At 33.3% G+C, this 22454-nt stretch overlaps 1 long non-coding RNA gene across 1 annotated transcript; it reads right to left on the bottom strand.

Annotated features, from left to right (window-relative positions):
- Window positions 1–9293: 9293 nt before the first annotated feature.
- On the bottom strand, window positions 9294–19301 carry LOC129233226 (uncharacterized). Its single transcript, XR_008581439.1, has 3 exons — window positions 19237–19301; window positions 16272–16363; window positions 9294–9656 (listed from the first exon to the last, which is right to left on the bottom strand). It is a non-coding gene; the product is annotated as an uncharacterized LOC129233226 (long non-coding RNA).
- Window positions 19302–22454: the final 3153 nt, after the last annotated feature.

Raw genomic sequence — 22454 nt, 5'->3', positions numbered from 1 at the left:
TGCGGAGTGTGGCGGTGGGAAAAACAAAGGAACATCAAAAACAGTCAAGTGAGAACAATAAGCAGTCGTGATTGTTCAATAAAGAATATATGGGGTGTTTACAGCTTTTTTTAAGGGCTTTAACATTCTGCAAAAACCGAACCAATGTGACTTTTCTTCAACGAGATACTTGCAAATTTATGGTTTTCTTTAAAATTGGAATAAAAATCCGCGAATAGTTTTCTCCGGATGAAAGGTACCCTGCGTTCTATTCTGCACCCCTGACAACGTGTATACAACATTTCATAATGATTGGGTGATTAGATAAGGAGAGAAAACGTTACAAACAAACAGATAAACAAACCCACTTTAGGATTTATAGGATTTATTTTTGTTAGTATAATTCGTTAAATACACATACAATTTAGAAAATCGATGAATAATTCGGAATTATTCCACAGAGTCGGATTCCTGATATGAATTTGCTACATTCAAAATGATTCAGAATCTGATTAAGAAATCTTATGACGAAACTGCTTCTATTTCAAAATCCTCTTATCATATAATCGTATTTCACAGTCTTCAAAACTTCGTAACCATTTTCGCGCTTCTTGAAGATTCTGAAAAATGAAGAAAAACAAAATTTAAACGCAGGAAAGAAATGGCTGAAACCTAAAAAAGCTTTTGTTGTGCTTCTGCAATAATATCTGTGTTAAATGGGATTCCCTAACATGCCCATTAAAATTGAATTTATATTTAGAAATCTAGGCGTTGTGATTTTAACTTCCTTTTACAAAAAAGGAAGTATTGTATTCGTGAAAAAATGTTCACTCAAAAATCGGCTTTAATTTCCAATTTACTTTCCCTCAAATGAATGTTGAGTTTTTTTTTCGACCTGACCACACGTACATATGTACCCAAGAACGTATAGACGCCCGAAATATGCATTTTGACGATCCCTGAGTTAATTACAACGTGTTTTCTCGTGACGCCTGTATGTACGTATGTATCTGCGTATGTGTGTATGTATGTGGAATAACTCAAGAACGGTATGTCCTACAAAGTTGAAATTTGGTAAATAGACTCCTACTGGGGTCTAGTTGTGCACCTTCGTTTCTAAAGGGGTCTTTTGCACCTTTTTCTGGGGGGGGGGGGAATTCATTGTTAATTTCGGTGCAAACTCAAGTGGTATTATAATTTGGCGGATACTTGGCAATATATCGTGAGTCTTTTGGTTGCCAAGTTTTGTCGCCAACTTGGCGACAAATTTGGCCTTTTTACTTCCTTTTACAAAAAAGGAAGTATTGTATTCGTGAAAAATTCCATTTTTCTCACCCCCGAATGAATATTCAGTTTTTTTTTTCGACCCGACCACACGTGGATATATGCCTAGGAACCTGCAAACACCCGAAATATCCATTTTGACGACCCCCGAGTTAATTACAACGAATTTTCTCGTGACGTCTGTATGCACGTATGTATGTGCGTATGTGTGTATGTATCTCGCATAACTCAAAAACGGTATGTCATAGAAAGTTGAAATTTGGTACGATGACTGCTAGTGGGGCTTAGTTGTGCACCTTCCGTTTTGGTTGCATTTGAATGTTCCTAAGGTCGTCTTTTGCCCCTTTTTGGGGGGAAATCATTGTTAATTTCGATGTAAACTCAAGTGGAGTTATAATTTGTCGGACACTTGGCGATATATCGCCAGTCTTTTGGTCACCTTTTGTCGCCAACTTGGCGTCAAATTTGGCGATGTTTTTTTTTTTTTTAATTCTAAATTTGGTTTCAATTTGGCCACTGTTGGTGATATTTAGAGAGTAAGCAATTGAATCACATTAAAATTGCCAATAATGGGGAAATGACATTAAATTGGAGTAAAAGGAAGTCATGTGATGCACACATCAGCTCGTTTCTTGCAAATAAAAACGTCTCGCACAAGGAATACCATAATAAACTTATTTTGGGTAATATAGATACTATCTCCAGTAGAAACTGAAGAAAAAGTAGCACTTGTGCAAAGTTATATTGCATTGAAAAATAAGAGCTTTGCAAAGAATGTGACAATGCTTATGTGGCAATACGCATCAGTTAATTGCATGAAAAAATACCAATTAGCAGCAAATGAATTTACAGAAATGACGAAGACAAACGGGGTTCAAACGAAGCTTCTAAGTATGTATCACTTCGTGGGAAATCTTATTTAATTACAAATTTGCTCAATACTTTTTTCGGACATTAACTTGTTAGAAGAAACATAAAAAAAGGCAGTACCAAGAGCCTTTAAAAATGAATATCAAAATCTGAACCAGCGGTCAGTTAAATAAAGTCGAACTAATATCTTCGTGCTTACAAAGTGAAACGAGCTGATGTGTGCATCACATGACTTCCTTTTACTCCAATTTATGTCATTTTCTCATTTCTAGCGATTTTAATGTGATTCAATAGTTTACGCTCTAAACATCACCAACAATGGCCAAATCGAAACCAGATTTTAAAAAAAAAATCGCTCTATTTGTCGCCAAGTTGGCGACAAGACTTCGCGACCAAAAGACTGGCGATATATCGCCAAGTGTCCCCCAAATGATAACACCACTTGAGTTTACATCGAAATTAACAATGATTTCCCTCCAAAAAGGGCAAAAGACCCCCTTAGGAACATCCGAATGCAACCAAAAGGGAAAGTGCACAACTAGAACCCACTAGGAGCCTACGTACCAAATTTCAACTTTCTAGGACACACCGTTTTTGAGTTATGCGAGATACATACAGACATACGTACATACAGACGTCACTAGAAAACTCGTTGTAATTAACTCGGGGATCGTCAAAATGGATATTTCGGGTGTCTGTACGTTCCTAGGCATATTTCCACGTGTGGTCGGGTTGAAAAAAAAAAACTCAACATTCATTTGGGGGTGAGCAAAATGGAAATTAAGGCGGATTTTATGGTGAAAATTGTTTTGCGAATACTATACTTCCTTTTTTGTAAAAGGAAGTAAAAAGAGAAATAACAACGTTATTTCTTTTGAACCCCTCTTTTCAATGCAATTACGTGAGCACTTATTTTACATTGAAAAGAGGGTTTCTTGTAACCCCGAAATACGTGTCTGCAGCAATTTTGTGCAATGATACGTTGTTGTTTCTTTTTTTGCTAAATCAATCGGCACTCCGCGTTTAAATGTATGGAGATTTTAAGCCGAATCCATTCTTCTACATATTTGTAGCAAATATATGGATTTCGTAACAGCAAGATCATTACTAAATTAAAATCAATAAATACAGGGGAACTATAAGCACTACTAAGCTTTTATCATTAATTATCGCTGGTAATTATCAATATTTATTTTAATTAGAAAGCTGGTCCGTCAAGGCAGCAAGTCTAAGAGTAAATATATATATATATATATATATATATATATATATTGATATATATATTCTTTTTTATAACAAAAAATATAGTTTCGGACACGTTGTCTAAGTCGTTTAAAATGCAAAAAAAAAAAAAAAAAAAAAAAAAAGAAAGAAAGAGAGAGAGAAACAACCTCAAAACTGATAGATCGGTGCTTAAAGTTTACATTTTATTAAAATTCTTAGACAAACATTAAAAACACAATTTTTCTTCACAGAAAACTTACCTCGCAAAGAAGCGAGATACTTTGGTTTTGAAGTTCTCTTTTTCACCCCTTTCGGGCGGCACCAAGACATACGTGGGACCACCGAAATAGTACTTGCTGAATATTTCCTCGTACTCCTCCGGGGTCCTGAAATACATTCAAACTTTATCGTACAGTTATTACGTAAATTTAAAAACATGTATTAATAATGAAATACATGAAATACACCGCCAGCTCAGTCAGTTCCAGCCGAAGACTGCAGTTTCGTGCTTATTAGCACTCATCAGCCCGGCATAGGACTAACTGAGCTGGAGGTGGAAAACCTCTTAAGGAAGCCAAGAGTGCCAAACAAACTGGTAGCTAACATAGAATTAGCACTGACCAGATGAGTGACCGAAACAATGGTTCGGTTCAACTCATATATATTGCAGGCAAGGCAGGTATATTCAGCAAGTTACCAACCTATAGCCAGGGCAATAAGCACGAAACTGCAGTCCTCGGCTGGAACTGACTGAGCTGGCGGTGTATTTCATGTATTTCTGCTTTAGCCCTGGCTATAGGTCGGTAACTTACTGAATGTATTAATAATGTTTATTGATACAAAACAGATAGTACTGACCACAGATAAGATGGAAAGGCAAACGTCCGGTTGGCCGTTTTCCAATTTCATAGCAACTATGAGGACAACACAATAGTGGTTTGATTTGACGTTTACTGGTTAGATTTTGTTGTCTAAATTAATAATGTGTACTTTAAGTTCGAACATTCTTTTTTAAATTATGAAATTTTAATGATTTGTCACTCAGGCACGTAGCTAGGATTTTGTTAAGGGGGGGGGTCCAAGGTTGCACGAACTTTAAAAATGGAAGTATGCTAAATCAGAAGCATTAACTGATAATTGTATAAATTGATACTGTTCCAATCAAAACTACAATTAATAAATGTGATAATTAGATTAATTAAGTAATGATGTAATATAAGTATGATAATTAAAGCTTTGCAATATATTTGCCTTCAAAAAAAAAAAAAGCTCATATTTATTTTAACTACATGAAGTACACCGCCAGCTCAGTCAATTGACTGAGCTGGCGGTGTATTTCATGTATTTCTGCCTTAGCCCTGGCTATAGGGCGGTAACTTACTGAATACATTATCAACTGTCTAACTCAATAAATGCTCCATAATTCCCCACTCCTGACTGTTTCGAATTGGATTTTGGACTGCATTTAATGCTTCTATGGACGAAAATATCGCCAAGGCTCATTAAAGAAAAGCTCGAAATGTTTCTTAATTCATTTAAATTTTTAGAATTCATTCAACGATAAGAAATGGAATGATACTTCTAATCTTCATCTTTTTTTATAGTATTTTCATATAAAAGCTTAGGAAAACATTATTAAAGCTGTTCAAACACATAAAATACATAGAAAGTATCGTTGCTCGTTAATAAGTATTTTCTTGTGATGTATTGCTAAAATAGATATCTAAGGATCAGTTATGGTATTTACGATGAATTAAGTTAAACAATAAAATTTCTTTGTCAAACTTTTGAAGAAAATTTGAATGATAATTTGTTTATAAATACTATTTTTTAGGCCGTCAAAGATAATAAACATTTTTCTTGGACATTTTCTATTTTAGGAGTTTCGCATGCAGAGTCATTTAGGGGTGATAAGAGGAAGTATTACTTTTAGAACTTAGGAAAATGAATAAATACACTTACGAACACATTGTATATACATAGTATTTTTATGTATAGTCTTGACCCCTCTTCAGGAAAACAAATGAACGGAACTATGGATTTGATTTAGTTTATTAAGTTGATTCAAAACAACTTCTGTGCAAAATGTTCCATTCTAAATTTAAAATTTCAATTTAAACAACAACTGTAGGAAAATGACCGATAGTAACAGTACCGAATCATCACAACAAAATTTGACACTCTAAATCTAGTTATTTTACTAACAATATGGAAATATAAAAATTTTAAATTTCTACATTTGGCGGTAGTCATCCGAGTTCGATCCTTTAGGAGATAATCTTTGCCCTATTTGTGATAATACGGCAGCACCAAAATTAGATATAGTGTAAAAAGCTAATCATATTTCGGTGACAAATATAAAAGGTTTATAGGTAGTTTGAAGACTCAATTAGCAAACATTTTGCTCTAAGTCTTCAAAGGTTATAATCTAAATGTTTAAAAGAAGACAAATCTCTTGTAAAAACTCTAAGAAAAGTTGTAAATTAAAAATCCAGATATGATTTAAATTGATATTTTGAAATTATATAACAACTAGAAAATCGCCCGTCAAGATGAAAATTGATTCCACATTTGAACGAAGAAATTGCCTGTTTGGTGACATTTTGATAGTTGATATTTTAAACCCTAACTCCAGTGGATTAGCCCTTTTTCGCTTCTTTAGTGCCCTGAAATGACAGTCTCACCAGTAAAACAGTTTAGTTACTGGATCCAGTTCAGCCTTGTTACAATAAAGCCTTTCCCTACATTTTAAACATTACCAAAACATGTTATCTAATTATCATGGCGTGTAGCGAGTTTCATTGTTGATGAGGTCAAGAGCATTACTCGATTATCGGCTATTACATATATGAGGATAAGAACAACAACTATTATTCTTGCATTCGGAGTCTACTGTGCTTTTTAACCATGAATGTACAGATACTTATTAAATAATTCTTAAATACAAAGAAGTCAGTAAATAGCTATCAAAAAATTTGCTAAATGAAGCATATGCATATTACATAGCTTTTATTCGAAAAATGGAACTAGAAGATAGAAGAAAATACATATTTTCAGTTAAACTAATTAATAACTTTTCCTTTTGACCTCGTGAACACAATTCAGTTAGTATTTTAAAATAATAATTTAAAATAATTTCATTGTGAATTATATATGTATCTTTAAACTTATACATCTTTACACATGTGTTAATCATTCCAAACTTAAAACTAAAAAAATCAAACACATCCAGACTTTTTTTTAATTCAATTTCTTTGTTTTTTTAAACTTTGATATCACTGAAATCAATTTTGTTATATTAGTATTAACCTTTATTTATGCATCTTTTTTTTACTACCTCCAGATACATAATCTTTTTTTCCTTTTTTATAAATCATATATAAAAACACAAGAGATAAAACATTCGCAAAAATTCTAGTTCTTTTCGGTACATTTTTGCTCAGAAAGAGTGAAAGAAAAAAAAAATCTGTTACCTTGTGATGAAAATGAACTAATATTCAGAACAAATTTCCAGACATTAGTTTCATGGTTGTAGAAAGACAATCTACAACCATGTTGTCGAAAGGCATTTACAACTTTTCTTAGAGTTTTTACAAGAGATTTATCTTCTTTTAAACCTTTAGATTACAACATCTGATGACTTAGAGCAAAATGTTTGCTAATTGAGGCTTCAAACTACCTATAAACCTTTTATATTTGTCACCGAAGGATGATTAGCTTTTTACAGTATATCTAATGTGGGATCTAATTTTAGTGCTGCCATATTATCACAAATAGGGCAAATATTACCTCCAAAGAAAAAGGGTAGAAATTTAAAATTTTTATATTCCCGTATTGTTAGTAAAATAACTAGGTTTAGAGTATTAGATGAATGCTAAAAGTTGTGAGCTTCCGGGACACAATGATATAAGTAATTCATCATTGTTACGAATGAAAATTATAAATGAAATAAATTGAATTGATTGGTTATAAAATGAAATGATATTCGATGCTATTTCTGTCTGAATAAATTTTTAAATAAATGAGAAACGCATAAATGAGAGAATGCATAAAATTGCTCCTATTGTTAAAAAAAAGAAAAAAAAACCCATTTAAAAAAAACTGCAATACAACTTACATAGTGGGGGTTGGCTAATTTTTTCTTATGTGTTTATGATTGTGCTCCTGATTTTTCCCTTTAATTTTCCGTGCAACCGACCCATACCAATGGCAGTGATAGAGAAAGTGAATGTGCGACCTAACAGAGTTTTGCACTATCCACGACTCTAGGAGCCTTAGGCACCTTCTAAAAAGACGGTGCTATATTACAAGGGCGGCTGACCCTACTGTTGCTTTCCTCTTTGTATGACCTTCCCGCAAAAACATTCCTACAAATTTCCTGTCTCCGACATTTTCATCATTGATGGCTCTCATCAAGCTTTCGTTAACAATAAATGTTTGCTTACGAGCTGCCGGCGATTTCCTTGCGGGGACGGGCACTACTATAATGTCTCCTTTTTCGGATAGCTGCTGGCGATTTTCTTGCGAGGCAGGGGACTAAATGTCTCCTTTGGGCAGGTCTGCGACGCGTACCACGGGTTGAAGACTTCTGTCGCTCCTCTCCCCCCCCCCCCCCCCCCCCCACTCCCAGAGGGTCTGTTGTTTTGAACAAAACTGAACGTGAGAAAGTTGTCGCTTAATGAAAATATTTAGGACAAAAGAATTTTTTATAATTTTTTTTTTGGAAAATTCTGTTTATGTAAGTGCAGGGGGACAGTGACCTATCAGGAACACTCTAAGAAATTTCACCGTTAGAATACGGTCAGTGACCGGCAGAAAATGGTCCGGTCACTGCCCGTAAAAATAATATTCTGCCCGTAATCTTTCATGACCGTAAAAATAATAGGTTTGCCCGTAATTTCCTCCCCGTAAAATAAAAGGGGAGTGACCGTAAATTGACAATGTGCCCGTGAAAATTATATTCCTTTTTCTACGGCCACTGCCCGTACATTGACTATATGCCCGTAAAAGCTAGAATTGGTTTTCTACGCCCATTGACCGTAAATTGATATTGCTCCCGTAAAAGCTAAAATTTATTTTCTAGGCCTATTGCCCGTAAATTGATATTGCTCGCGTAAAAGCTAGAATTTATTCTCTACGTCTATTGCCCGTAAATTGATATTACTTCCGTAAAAGCTATAATTCGTTTTCTAGGATCACTGCCCGTAAATTGGCGTTATGCTCATAAAACTTTTCTATGGTCACTACCTCCTGTAAATTAACATGATGTTCATAAAAAAATGTCATTCTTTATCGTCACTGCCCATAAATTATTAGGTGCTTTAAAACTTAGTTTATTGTCATATAAGAACCAAGTTATGAATAAAATTTTAAGAACACAATAAAATGCAAGTCATTTTTACAATTCAGTTAATACGTAAAATAGGCTAACACTGTTAGTAATGCAGTTTGAGGACCCCAGTTGCCAGAATTATAAATATTCTATTAAATGATCTCTAAAAATGAGAATGCATGTTTAAGAGAGAGAAGTATAAAAAGAAATATAGAAAAAATCCCGTGAAATAAGGGAAACTTAAGTGAAAAAAAAAACAAAAAACAAATTCAGTAAAGCTTTTTTACTGTATGGATTATAGTAAAATACAACACTTAACATTTTATGTAAAATGCTTACATACACAATAATTTGTTTCATCGCTAAAACACATGTTACCAACATTGGCAACTAGTGTTTTTTTAATGGTTCATCCATTGCCTTTACTTGTTTGCTGACCTCGTTCATTCAAAGAACATAGAACATTCAAAAAAGTTATATAAATTATTAAAAAACATATTTATACTTCATATTTAAAAAGTTATAAATTAATTAAATTATACATAAATTTAAAACTTCTGCAGTCGACTTCAAAAATAGACTGCATTTTTTACTAGCTAGCATAAACTTATGGATAAATTAATTTTTAAACACCATAAGTATCCATTAAAGGTAAGCATCTCGAAAACAATTTTATCGAGAGAAAGAATTTTAGCTCAAAAATTATTACCAAAAAAATATGTGAGCATGTCTACATAAGAAATAAGAAGAGACAATATCCAGAAGTGTCAACAATGAAAACAAAGAAGTTAAAACATCAAAAAGGTTTATTTTACACTAATTACAAGTTAAATAACAACATAATTACAAATAAACTTTTTCAGAAGAGAAATTATGGTCAAATTTTTCAAAACTTGGTTGAATCACTTTTTCCAAATCTTTATTCCTTTTGGATCCTTTAGTTCAGTAACTTATCCAAAATATTGCCCTAAAAAGAAATCACCATAAGGAAAACTAAGAATGATTTATTTTTCACACATTTAAAGCAGAGCAGCATTCTCACTAAATAGTGAAAATCAAAATAAAGCATTTTAAAGCACCCCATTTTTTTTCACCCCTTTCCCTGGTTTCATAAGGTTTTCCTACCTAATATGATGTTCAAAGGATTTTTAATTTCCAGGAATCCTAGGAAAAAGCACATGCATACATAGAAATATAAGCTATAATAAAATTAAACAAAAAATTAAGGCTAGATCAAAAGACATCGTAACTGCTAAAATGTATAAATCTTAAGCTTAATGCATAAAAGCTGGTAAACATGTAAATATCGAAAAATTTGTTTCATCAAATCAAACGAATGACAAAGAAAAGCATTTTTCCAACATCAATTCCAAAAAAAGAAAGAAACAATGAATCATATTCAATTGAAAACATAAACGATAATGATGATCATTAAAAGATATAATTAAACATAAAGCACTTTGGAGTCTTGCAAAGATCTTGGGGGAAACCTGCAACTGTAGTACAAGTATAAGGGGAAATTTCAAGGAAAAAACATTTTGGCATTTTTAGTGCCAATATGGGCTATTTCCTGACGGGCATCTACAGTATGATAAACACAGATATTGAGAACACCTTTTTTCAGAGCATAAGCATCCAAGCTTTTTGACCCCATACATAAGCATGGTAGCAGATTTTCTAGTAGAGGGGCTAAGGGGGGGCTACAAGGGATAAATAAAAATAAACTATTTTATTTCATAATTTTTCATTCATTTTCCTCATACATAAATAAAACTTTTAAACAAGTTTTATAAATAAAAACATAAAACATATTTGAATAAAACTACTTTTGTTCGCTATAGGAATAATATTGGAGTCTGAGTCCAGTCCTAAAGAATGCATTTGTACAGGTTTAGTATTTGTATTTTTTTTTTTTTCCAAGTTCGAAAAGAAAAGTAAAGACAGAAAACATGTTGCATTGTTGGAAGGAAAAAGACAAACTATGGAAATCTTCAGCTCCTTACCCCAAATTAAGAGACTTCCCAGTAAAAGTACTGGTCAAAAATTTTTAAAGCACAAAGAAGCTATCTATGATTAATTTTTAACGCGAGAAAGAACTGTGATGGAAAAATTTAAGTTTTTTAAATCAATTTCAATTTCCCCCCCCCCCCCCCCCCCACAAATTCTGAAAAAATAGTTTTAAATTTTAAACTTTAAATCTTTTTGGATTTCCTTTTTAATTGAAAACTTATTTCATGCTCAATATCCATATAAATATTCCAATAACAGAAAAATTTTCCCTTGTGTATGTCAGTTGTTCATTAAAAAAAGATCTATATTCAGTACTTGACCCAGTAGCATGAACTTGGGTTGAGTACTCAGTAATCATCCTAAGTACTATTCAACCACACTAAATTACTGCACTCAATAGTAGGACAATGTTTTCAACCACAAATGCACACTGGGTTTTAACATGCATACCCACCAACTTTGAAAAAGCTCTTCGTTTAAATTAGGGATACATTGAATATGCAGTTGATTTTTGGTATACTGCTGGCTATTTGGCACACAAAACCAAATACTTGGTTGGGCTGAATACCTTAATATTTAGTCAGCAATTGAATAGTAAATAACATAAATAGTTGACAATTAGTAGGCAAACAATTTTTTATACAATGAATGTATAGTACTCTAGTACAAACTTCCAACCTGTTATTTACTAATATTATCACATTTTGGGTAATTCTTCAGAAAACATAACTTTTGAATGCAAATATTTTTCAATTTCGAAACCTTTTATTTCCTTTTTTTTTTCGTTCTTCCATGAAAGTGTTACCTACTAGAAGTAACCATAAACAATGGCCCAGCTCAGTTCCAATTATTTTACGTATAAATAAAAAATAAAATAATCCCTTGTTCATAGAAATTAAAAAATAAAATAAAAATAACTTTTGTTTTAGTACTTAAAAATTGAGGCCAATTTAATATCAAAGTGGTAGTTTTGTTAATTGTGCAATCAATCAGCTATTTTAATGATTAGTGGGAATATAATTAAGTTCTCTTCATTAAAGTATGGTTTAATTAGTAGTTTCAAATACATGTAAAATAGTATTTAGTAAATTTTTGTGCGACATGACTTCTTGTCCTACTAAAATGAACTAAACCACAATATTAAAAAGTTAAATATACTTAAACAATTATCATTTGAGGCACTTGTGAAAGGAATAATTAATAAATAAGTATATACTTTTAATTAATCAAGTTATAAAGCAACATAAACAGCCACACAAGGTGTGTGACATGCCATGGAAGTGAAATTCACACGTTGTGAACCAAAAATATACTAAAGTAAAACTTGTTATTCAAAAATTGGTGGCAGGTTTAAATCAATACACTTTTGATGAAATTAAAAATCATTGTTAAATGAATTGTTCCTAAAATTTTTTACTGTAAAAGGCGTACTGTTTGAAGAATGATCCATTTAAGGTGATTTTAGTGCAAGAGAAAACATTCAGATGTTACATTTAAGTTTCGCAACTTTTCACTTTCTTTTATATCTTACGCCACATAAACATTTTTTTTTACCGCTTATAAGTCATAAGTATGAAACTAAACTCAGTGGCGCAAAATTGGAGGCAATCCCACCGTGCCCATATCAATCTTCATGACAGAGGGCTGTGTGGTGCAAAGGCAGGTGTTCTAGTAAGGTGGTCAGCCGAACGTGGAACCTCCAGTGTTTAGTTTCCAAGCATGCTTGGTACTCATTTTATTGACCCACTTATGGGATGAAAGGTGAAATCAACTGTGCCCAGTGGTTGGAAAAACTACATTTTTTTTGTAGCGAACTACAACTACAACTACTTTAGCACAAATGTAGTTAACTACAACTACAACTACTTTTTTCAAAATGTAGCAGCTACAAACTACTTTTGAAATGTAGTCGCTACTTCGCTACTTTTTAAAAATTAAATAAATAAATAACATACACTTACACACCGTTTGAGATTGAATGAAAAAATTAACAAAATTTTCAGATTGATATATTGGCTCATTTGAACATGGAATATTGCTATAAATTATTTATTCTTTCTTCCTTTACTGAAACGATTCGTCAATCGAAACATTTTTTACCAATTGCACGAATATTCCCTGCAAGAAAGGATTTAAAAGTGGAAGGAGTTCAACCTTCAAATTTTTAATACTTTCCTGATAGTAAATAGTATTTCATTCAAGAAGAGCAACTCGGCTACTTGAAATTGAGATAAATCCAATCGTAATTTAATTTAAATTTTACATAGACTAGACATACATATACATAAAATTGATTTAGATGATGAAGTGCATCAACAAAAGAGAAAAACTTAAATTTTCATTATATGAGTTTATTTTAAAGGAACTTATATTTCATAGTTAGGGATTCATAGGATAATTAGTTATTTCATAGGAATTGATTGCTTTTGAGCTTCAAGCTAGGGTTCTAGACCTGGACACCATCTCTTTTCTTACGTCCCTGATAAACAGCATTTTTCTATTTTGCCAATAACCTCAAAAACTCACAACATTTAATAATTGACTTTTAATATGTTAATATATCAACACTCAATCAGTAAAAAAGACAAAATAAAGAAAAATGAAAAATATCCCAATCGGTACTACTAATTATCCGAAACATGAAACATAATTAAAAATGATTACTTTACTTCAATGTGCAAATTTTAACAGTGGACTAGGGCTACAACGCAATTCGACTAACGCGAAATGTCTATATAGAGCGAGTTTTACTCGAGGAACGAATTTTGCAGCTGACACGAATTCCTCACCCGCTACACGAAAATTTTCTTAACGGAAGCGCGGGGCTTATATCACCTTCTTTCTTGGGTACTAAATATTAGTTCGACTGCATGTACAAATGGCATTAATACCGAAAGCTTTTTGCTTAACGGGCAAAGTTTGCAGGAAACGGGAAAAAAATCGTTTCTTTCTTTTTAAGCCATGCTCTATTCAAGGCGAATATTGGGAAAATGTGCAAGTTTCTATGCCAAACAAAGTAATGGCGTCAAACAGATACAACACATGACTTCAAAATTATATGTTAGAGGTCAGCTCGAATTTTTCAGTCTTACGAATCTGATTGGTGCAACTTTTACTCGCGTAAGACGTAAGACTTGCACCAGTCAGATTCGTTTGAAAATGCGTTTTTTTTAAAACTTGATTCAAAAGTAGTTTCCAGAAATCGCTACAAACTACTTTTTTTTGTAACGAACTACTCGCTACTCTACTTTTTTAAAAAAGTAGTGCGCTACACTACAAACTACTAAAAAATGTAGCTACTATAGTAGCGTCGCTACTTGTAGCGCGCTACTTCCAACCACTGACTGTGCCCAACGGGGAATTAAACTTAAATCTGCAATGAGGAGGCACAAAGTGCCACTGGACATCTTAGGTATAAAACACTAAGCAGAAAAAAACAATTTGTGAAACGTTTCTCGTCTCACAAATGTTTAAAAAAGGCAATTTATAACGTGCAAAGAAAACACTCAGAAATTAAATTTTGCAGTATTTTGATTTCGGAAGTTTTACCATTCAAAATATTATGTAATGCTTAAAACAAAATAATTAATCTACAGAAAATAGATAAGCATCTTCAATTCTGAATTGCCATAAAATAAAATACAAAAATTATAAATCATTTTTTAGCCAAATATTCAGTCTTCAGTCAAATATTTGACTAGAATTCTAATAAAATATTCGCTCAAAAACACATAATTGAACTATCAAATCATCGAAAAGAAATCAATAACCAAACTCTCGACAACAAACATTCTTTTATAACACTATTTAATTAAAACACTAAAGAAACAATCATTTAAAAACCACAAAGGTGTCTGTTCCACAATAGTGGAGGCTCATCCTCATCCCCTAAAAGACGGTGCCTCAAAGAAGGACATTCCTAAAAAAGACACCCTTACAATAAATTTTATTAGCAGTCTACTTTTGGTTCTTTTCAATAGTAAATGAGTGTTACTGATATGATTAATATAATTCTTAGATTGCAAACATCGCAATTGGAAAACAAAATATCAAACATATACTATTTTGAACATGCTTAAAATGAATTTCTGCTAAGATAAACTACATTTGTGATCCCTGTCCTATTGATTGTTAATGATTGATATTTTGATAAGATAAACTAAGGTGAAGGCCAATAGATTATAAAGGTCTTTGGAGTTAGTTTTAATAAGGTTTGACTGTATTTTCAAAATAAATATGGAAATCTGCGCATCCTACATGCAACGATGGATACAAGGCGAGGGTCATAATTCTCTGCCGACATTATTATCCAATCACTTTGTGTTCAAATATACTTAATGAATAACCTGCAAACAATTGGAGAATTTTTTTTTAAATTCACTTAATATTTTTTAAAGTAAAAATCTGGAATACAACTTCCTTTCATTGCTTTTAAAATTAATTAGTATTGTTTATGTCCCACAAGGTGCTTTATTTCTAGCTAAGTTATTGCTTTAATTGACACCCAAGTATTTTCAGAATTTTTTATGCACCTTAAAAATATTCTTCAGCATGACCAGCCCTAAAATAGCAGTATCTAACCCCCTGATATCAACCTTTTCATCATTTATAAGTTGTACCACAAAAGATGGCAAATGCACTTCTTTTGTCGTAAGTAGGATCAGGCCCGGCATTTTAACTACTGTGAATGCGTTAGGCATTAGGATCGGCAATGGGTGTTAAAACCAAGGATTCTGTTAGGAATTGAGCCCCTAAAACCTCCTAACTGGCAGCGCCCGTGCATACCCTAGCCATGCTCATCTTTTTTTCTTGGAAGAAAGGGAGGGGGGAAATCCCCCCCCCCCCTCCAATGACGAGCATGGATGGGTATGCAGTGGGGCAGCCAGGTTTGAGATTTTAACTGTTGAAAACTGTCCAAGTATCCTTGGTTGTAGCACATGTTGCCAATCCGAAATACAGTAGTTTATATACGTATAAGGCAAGGGGGCCCATATAGGGGTGCAAGGGGGGCTAGAGCCCCCCCTTGAAATTAGAATTTCCTTGCTTTTAGTACTTTTTTCCTTGCAAAAATGTAAAAACATTTCTTCTCTAGCCATTAATGAATAAGTTATTAAAAATGTCAAATTTTAATGACTCTAATCTGTCCTGAAATCAGTTTCCATGGGGAAAATATATAGCTAAACCAAAAGAAAAATATTTGAGCCCCCCCCCCCCCTTGCAACTTTGCATATGGGCGCCCTGCCTATACAATACAATACAAATAGGACGTGTTCTCATACCTATACAATACAAATAGACTACCTAAGATTACAAAATGAAGAGTTCTGTTTTCGTGTCCAGTTCATCTGACATCACTCTGTGGCACAATTATACTTAACATTTTATATTCTTTTAAATTTATTATAAAATTTTATTTTTCCATATCTATAACATTTAAATACAACAGCGACCAGAAATAAAAGCACTGAATACAAGTAGAAAAATTACAATTGTTAGTTTCTGAGCAAAGAAACTGATCGTCGCTCAATAGAGTTTAGAAAAGCATTTCTTAAAATAAAATATTAATACATACCTCTAAATAAATTTTGATGAAACACTTTTTGATCCAAAAGTTATTTTTCACCCAATTGTGCAAACTGGATCAAACTTTAAAGCAAGGATTGTCTGGGTGAAAGAAAATTCAACTAAGTATATGGAACAAAATAAAAAATGATGGGTATGATTATGCATCATGTATATAAAAAAACCCTAGATTAAATAAAAAATTATTAAATAAAAACAAAAAACCCAACTGCGTAAAAACCAAAAAAAAAAAAAAACTAAAAAGAAAAATGTATAAGCCCAGTAGTTTAGAATGTATTAAGTACCTACTACCAAATAACTACACCATTGAAATAGTTTTATAACTGTACACACATAAGACAAAGCAGAATAGAAGGATCAACAGTTGGGGCCCATTCCTTTCTGATTCAAGAACCCCGTAAAATTTGAATGAACGACATTTTCGAAAACATTTTCGATTCTGGGTATTTTTTTGAAATTGAAGCTCCAAAAATTCAAAATTTTTGACGATCTTTGATGACATGGAGAGAGGGGGTTGAGGGACTCTCCCCTGAAAAAATTTTGGAACTAAAGTTGTAAAAATACAGTTGTAGGCGATTTTTTGTGATGAGTTTGGGGGGAGGGGGAGAGTTTGAGGACCTTTTTTTCCGGAATTTTTTCGAATTTACAAATTTAAATTTACAAAGGTAAATTTAGGTTTGTGAATTCGGGGGGGGGGGGGGGGGCGGATCACCCCAATTGCTCCCTCTGTGGATACACCACTGCCCCTCCCCCACTTCAAGGACCTGCAACCATGACTCCTATAAACCTGCCAATATGATTAAAACACATTCCAGTCAAAAACATTCATACCAGAACCAAATCATTCGAAAGAATGACCTGAAACGTGCCTTTGACAACAAACATTCGATTATAACACTATTTGAATGAAACACTTCAAAAAACAGTAGTACAACCAGGGGGAGGGTTCACGGATCTAGACCCTAATTGAAATGACCAAAAAAATTCAAAAATGAAAATATTTGTTTCACACATAATTTCTCATTAGTCGTATATGAGAAAACTTCAAGTAAGCACCGTTAATACGTTTTTGAAAGTACTGCATGAAACAAGAGTATAAATGAAAAAAAGTATAATAGGTTTTCTTTATTATGTATTGGACTCAGCAGTGACTAATTTTGAAAACGTATAAATGATAAAAACATATAAAAGAGAAACGTATAAACTGTGCTTCACTGTATAATACACAGAGTGGTCTGAAAGCGGGAGTAACCCTCGTTTAATTTTACTATGGTTGAATGTTTGCTGTACAGTTCAGGCTCCGATCTGAGTACCTGCAGTTCGGGGGGGGGGGGGGAGGGGGGCACATCCTTAAGAGATCCACGATCCAAGAAATTGAGGAAAAAAAAAGAAAAAAAAACTAGTACTGAGACTTATTTACGTAAACAATATACACTGCTGGTCTAGGAAGGGACCCACTAAGTTTTTGCAAGGGGGCAAAAATTTATAGAGCCGGGCTTAACAGTTACTTTGAAGTCTTAAGAACTTCAGTTGAACAAGATCCATGTTGCAACACAGCTGAATTCTGCACCATATTCCACTCAATTTTGGCGTTTAGAACATTGCGTTTAAAATTCTGCTCCGAACCCAGCAAAACATCTGCAATAACATGGAGCAGAATTCCGCTGTGTTACGACATAGATGGTGCTCTGCCGATTTTTACTACTTTCAAGACTGTAAAGTGACTGCGTAACGAACATAACACTAAATATACGATGGGGGAGGGGGGTCACCCCGTTTGAACCACTCTGTATTCTGCATATTAGACCCTTAAAGAAATGAAATCCTGGCTATGCAACCCCCAATAAAAAGTTATTTGATATTATAAGTCACATGAACGACTCTCTAAAAAAGGCATACCCACAGTAAATTTCAATAGCACAATCTCACCACTTTAATCACTTCCTCCCCTCCCCCAAAAAAAACCTATACTTAACTTCTATGATGAAAACACAGCCTACTAGAAAGACATGGCTTCTCGTCCGCTCAGATTGAGCAAATTGAAAACTGCTTCAATTTCATATAGAGCTGCGGTTCAGACAATACAGCAGTTAATGATGTGAACATTCTTCTTACAGTAATTATTATACAAAATATTATATTTTAAGTTATGAATAGTTGTAAGTTACAGTAAAACATAGTATTATTATGGAAATTTACATTTAATTTATAAGTTTAGGCACATTGAACCAGAAACAATTCAGTAATTAAGTGTTGAAATTTGATAAGAAATACATGTTTCATCACATTATTTTTGGTTTATAATAATTGTATGAATAACTGTTTAAAGATTTAGCTATTAAAAAAAATGTATGAAACATGTTTTAAACATTTCTAGCTGTGAAACTAATGAAAACAATGATGTCATTATTTATATTTTCTACTAAAAACGAATCTGTCGTTAATAGGTAGCCTAAAGCAATTTATTTTCAACTACGTACCTATGTTTTATTTCATTGGTTTAAATGTAACATTTGAGTTCATTAAAAACAATCTAAAAAATGTAACCAATTCCTATTAGTCATTGATCATGGTTATTTAAAACCAGGACTATAAAGCATGCAGAGAATTAGTAAATAATTCATTTTGTCCTCATGCACAACATCTTTAATTAATTACATTAATTTAGAAAAACACTGCAGAAATTTTTGAATGAAACTATGGAAATTAAAACACATGGAGCATAATATGATATTCATTTGTGCGTTTATATTGCATCACGTTTGCATGCATTGTATTATGTAAGTACGTCTTGATACAATCAATATCAATTCTAAATTTCAACGTTACAGCGAAGCTTCGGTACTCGCCATCAATCAATGCTCACAAATTACTGTTATCAAAATAGCTAATAAAAAAAGAACAGCAGATTAAAATTACACTTAAACAATAGTATAGAAAAAAAAAACACTTACTTAATATTTTTGACTCCAGACATTGGAATCACATGGCGAGGGAAGACAACATTCTTTCTTTTTTTTCGACGCCTAGGAGCAATACTTAGATGAGAGCCTGGATGACAGAGTCTCTACTCTCCAATACGTATATTTGGTCCAGATATTGTAAGACGTATATCATGTATTACATATTAAAAAAGGTTATCTAAAGACAACATTCGTTCAACACAAGGCATATATCTTGACTTTTCTCCTTCCCGCTTCTTTGCGTAGAAACACGTGACAACGACACGTGATCTTTATCAGCTAGCAAATTACGGGGAATGACCGTATTCTGCACAGATTAAGGGACTTGACGACTGCCCCGTAATTTTACGGTCAACGCAACTTAAATTTACTGTAGTTTTTCTACAATTACGGTCACTGCGCTGTTTTCTTGAAGAAGGGCACTTACCGTATAATTTTATGGCCAATGCCCCTAAATTTACGGAAATTTTTTACAGTGAAGGGTGGGAGTCCGGACCCCCCCCCCCCCTTGGCTACGTCCCTGTGTCACTACTGATTATGTCGTTTTAAGCCCCACGCACTAATTATTTAAGCTAACTCTGTACTGTGGCAAGAAAAAGCATTAAATTTCGATTTTAAATGAATAGTAGGGGAGACCGGGGCAAGATGACTATGCTAACAATTTTTGTTGTTTATTAATTTTTTTTTTAAGCATAATAAAATTTCCTTTACATGAGCTGTTAGAGTGGCCCTTTGTAGTATTAAATATAGTACCATTTAATTTTTCAAATGAAATAAATGAAGGATATTTTAATTTTTTCATAACCTTAACAATTCGTCATCTTGCCTCAGTACTGGGGCAAGAGGACTTTGACCTCGGGGCAAGATGACAACACTGAAAAAGATTGAACACAATATATTTTTTCAATATATTACATAGTTTAACAAATTTTTACTGTGATTTTACATCTTACAAAGCATCAAATTAAGCGTAATGAATTGCAAAGTAATGTTGAAGTTTTTAATTGTGCAGCTAACAATAGTCACAAATAAGAATGCCATTTTCATGATTGGAACATTCTTCACGCCACCACTCCTGGCATTGCAGCACTAGAACCATTCTTCTGTCGGAAGGTCACACTATTCTTCTTTACAAGCAGAACTTGTAAAGAAGAAGGACTGTCATCTTGCCCCGCGTTTCGGGCCGTCATCTTGCCCCTGACTGCCTGTTTGAAAGGATTCGTCTTCATTGCCATAAAGAAAGACGATTAGTTAACGTTTATTCATGGTAATAGGCAGTATATAAACTAAGTTACTCATAAATGCTAAAGAGAAACAATCTATCATTCCTGTATCTTTAGCAGAGCTTATTTACACATGCATGAAAGTTACATCGTAGCAGCGGTAAACAATCAAAGCTTCAGAACTAACACAAATATGACAATTTCAGCGTTTTTAAACTATTGCTGAACGAACAGCTGATAGGAGAGCCAGTAGTATCCAGTTGATGCTGTTTCCTGGTGGAAAATGAAAAAATTAAGACTCGTCATCTTGCCCGCCTCGTCATCTTGCCCCGGTCTCCCCTACATTTGTTCCAAATTTTCGAATTGTGTCACTTTCTTTGCCTTCTCAATTCATCTCTTTAGAAAGAAAACAAAAACTACGATTGAGACTGAATACCTTAAATTAAACCTATTTCCCAATTAGAAACAGATGTGTTTTCTTCAAAAAGTTTAAAATCATTTTGTAACCCCTGTAGTGATTGCAATACCGGTATACCGAATACCGGTATTTCGAGCAATTTTGCAAAATAATTGCGAAATACCGGTAGTTGCTGTGGTAAAATACCGGTATTTTCGCTATTAACTGAAAATAATAGTTTCAATTAAAGAGTATTCAATTTTCTTATTAAATATATTTTAAATGTACGTTTCTTTTTCCATGATACAGAACCAAAATCAATATATTGATGTAAAAATTTGACTTCAAAAGCATGAACTAATAGAATATCATTAAACAAAAGTAGAGAAAGATTGCAAAATGATATTGTCATTACTAGACGGTGAGACAAATCGCATTTTCGTGCGCTTTTGTTCACTATGATTTCATTTTTTCCATTTTCCTGTGATCACTCACTTTCTCTTTTGTGAAAGTTAATTTCGAGTATAATTTTGAAGGAATTTGTCCCATAAACAATTTATTCCATCAATTCCAGTAATAATTTAGGATTTCTTTTTTTAATTATTTGTCTCAACTGTACTAATATTTGACAAAAACATTTTCTTGTTGGCATAACAAATGGTAATTTGTTGTCCTTGTACCTTGAACATACCTTAAAAAAAGTTCCTTGAAAATTAACATACTGTTAAAGCATAATCAATAGAAAACATAGTTTCAGATATTTACATTTCTAAATCTTTTAACAGGAGGGTTTTATTTTTTCACTCATTAGAACTGAAGTTATTGATAGCTTTGTTTGAAATTATTCTACGTACAAAATACATAGAATCGTAATCAATCGGGGGAGGAGGAGAAAGACCTATGGGAGGGGTCCGGACCCCCTGGACCCCTCCCTTGTGTGCGCCACTGGTGTGTATGTATGTGTTTGAATGTATGTGTTTGTGTGTGTGTTTATGTGTATGTGTGTGTCGGTGTATGTATTTGTGTGTGTGCGCGTGTGTAGTTGTGTATGTATGCGCGTGTGTGTAGCATATGGATGCAACCTGGAGACGGTTTTCGCTGTAGGAGCAGCATCAGACAGTGATGCTGCAGAGGGTGCTGACGAGAAAATAAAATCATAGGAACGCCAAAAACATTCAAGTGAGAACAATAAGCAATCGTGATTGCTCAAAAAAATGGCAAAAAAGTGAAACTGTAGCTAAAAAAAAAATTGAGCAGTTTTTAACGGAGAGAAATGTCTATTGTTGTTGTTGACTTGTCCATGGACCGAAGGAAGTCCAGACATTCTCGGCAGTTTCAATTTATTTCGTGTGGGACCTCAATTAACTGTAAATGTTTCCTTTGGATGGCAGGACAGGAAAAGATGTTTAATCGCATTCGGAATAGTTCCTGAAATTCTGGTATGATCTTGGAGTTTCGTTCCTACAAAGTAGTTCCTCGCTGTCCTTTCTCCATCCTGAATCTTGTTTGTGTCATTGTAATGATTCTATTAGTAGGGGAATGTGGGGCAATGTGAAATGGTTAAGATTACTTACTTTTTTCAAAATCAA

The sequence above is a fragment of the Uloborus diversus genome, unplaced genomic scaffold (genome assembly GCF_026930045.1).
Source record: "Uloborus diversus isolate 005 unplaced genomic scaffold, Udiv.v.3.1 scaffold_263, whole genome shotgun sequence".
Taxonomy (NCBI): Eukaryota; Metazoa; Arthropoda; class Arachnida; order Araneae; family Uloboridae; genus Uloborus; species Uloborus diversus.
The sequence above is the reverse complement of the archived record's forward strand: the minus strand, read 5'-3'. Positions and strand labels throughout refer to the sequence as shown.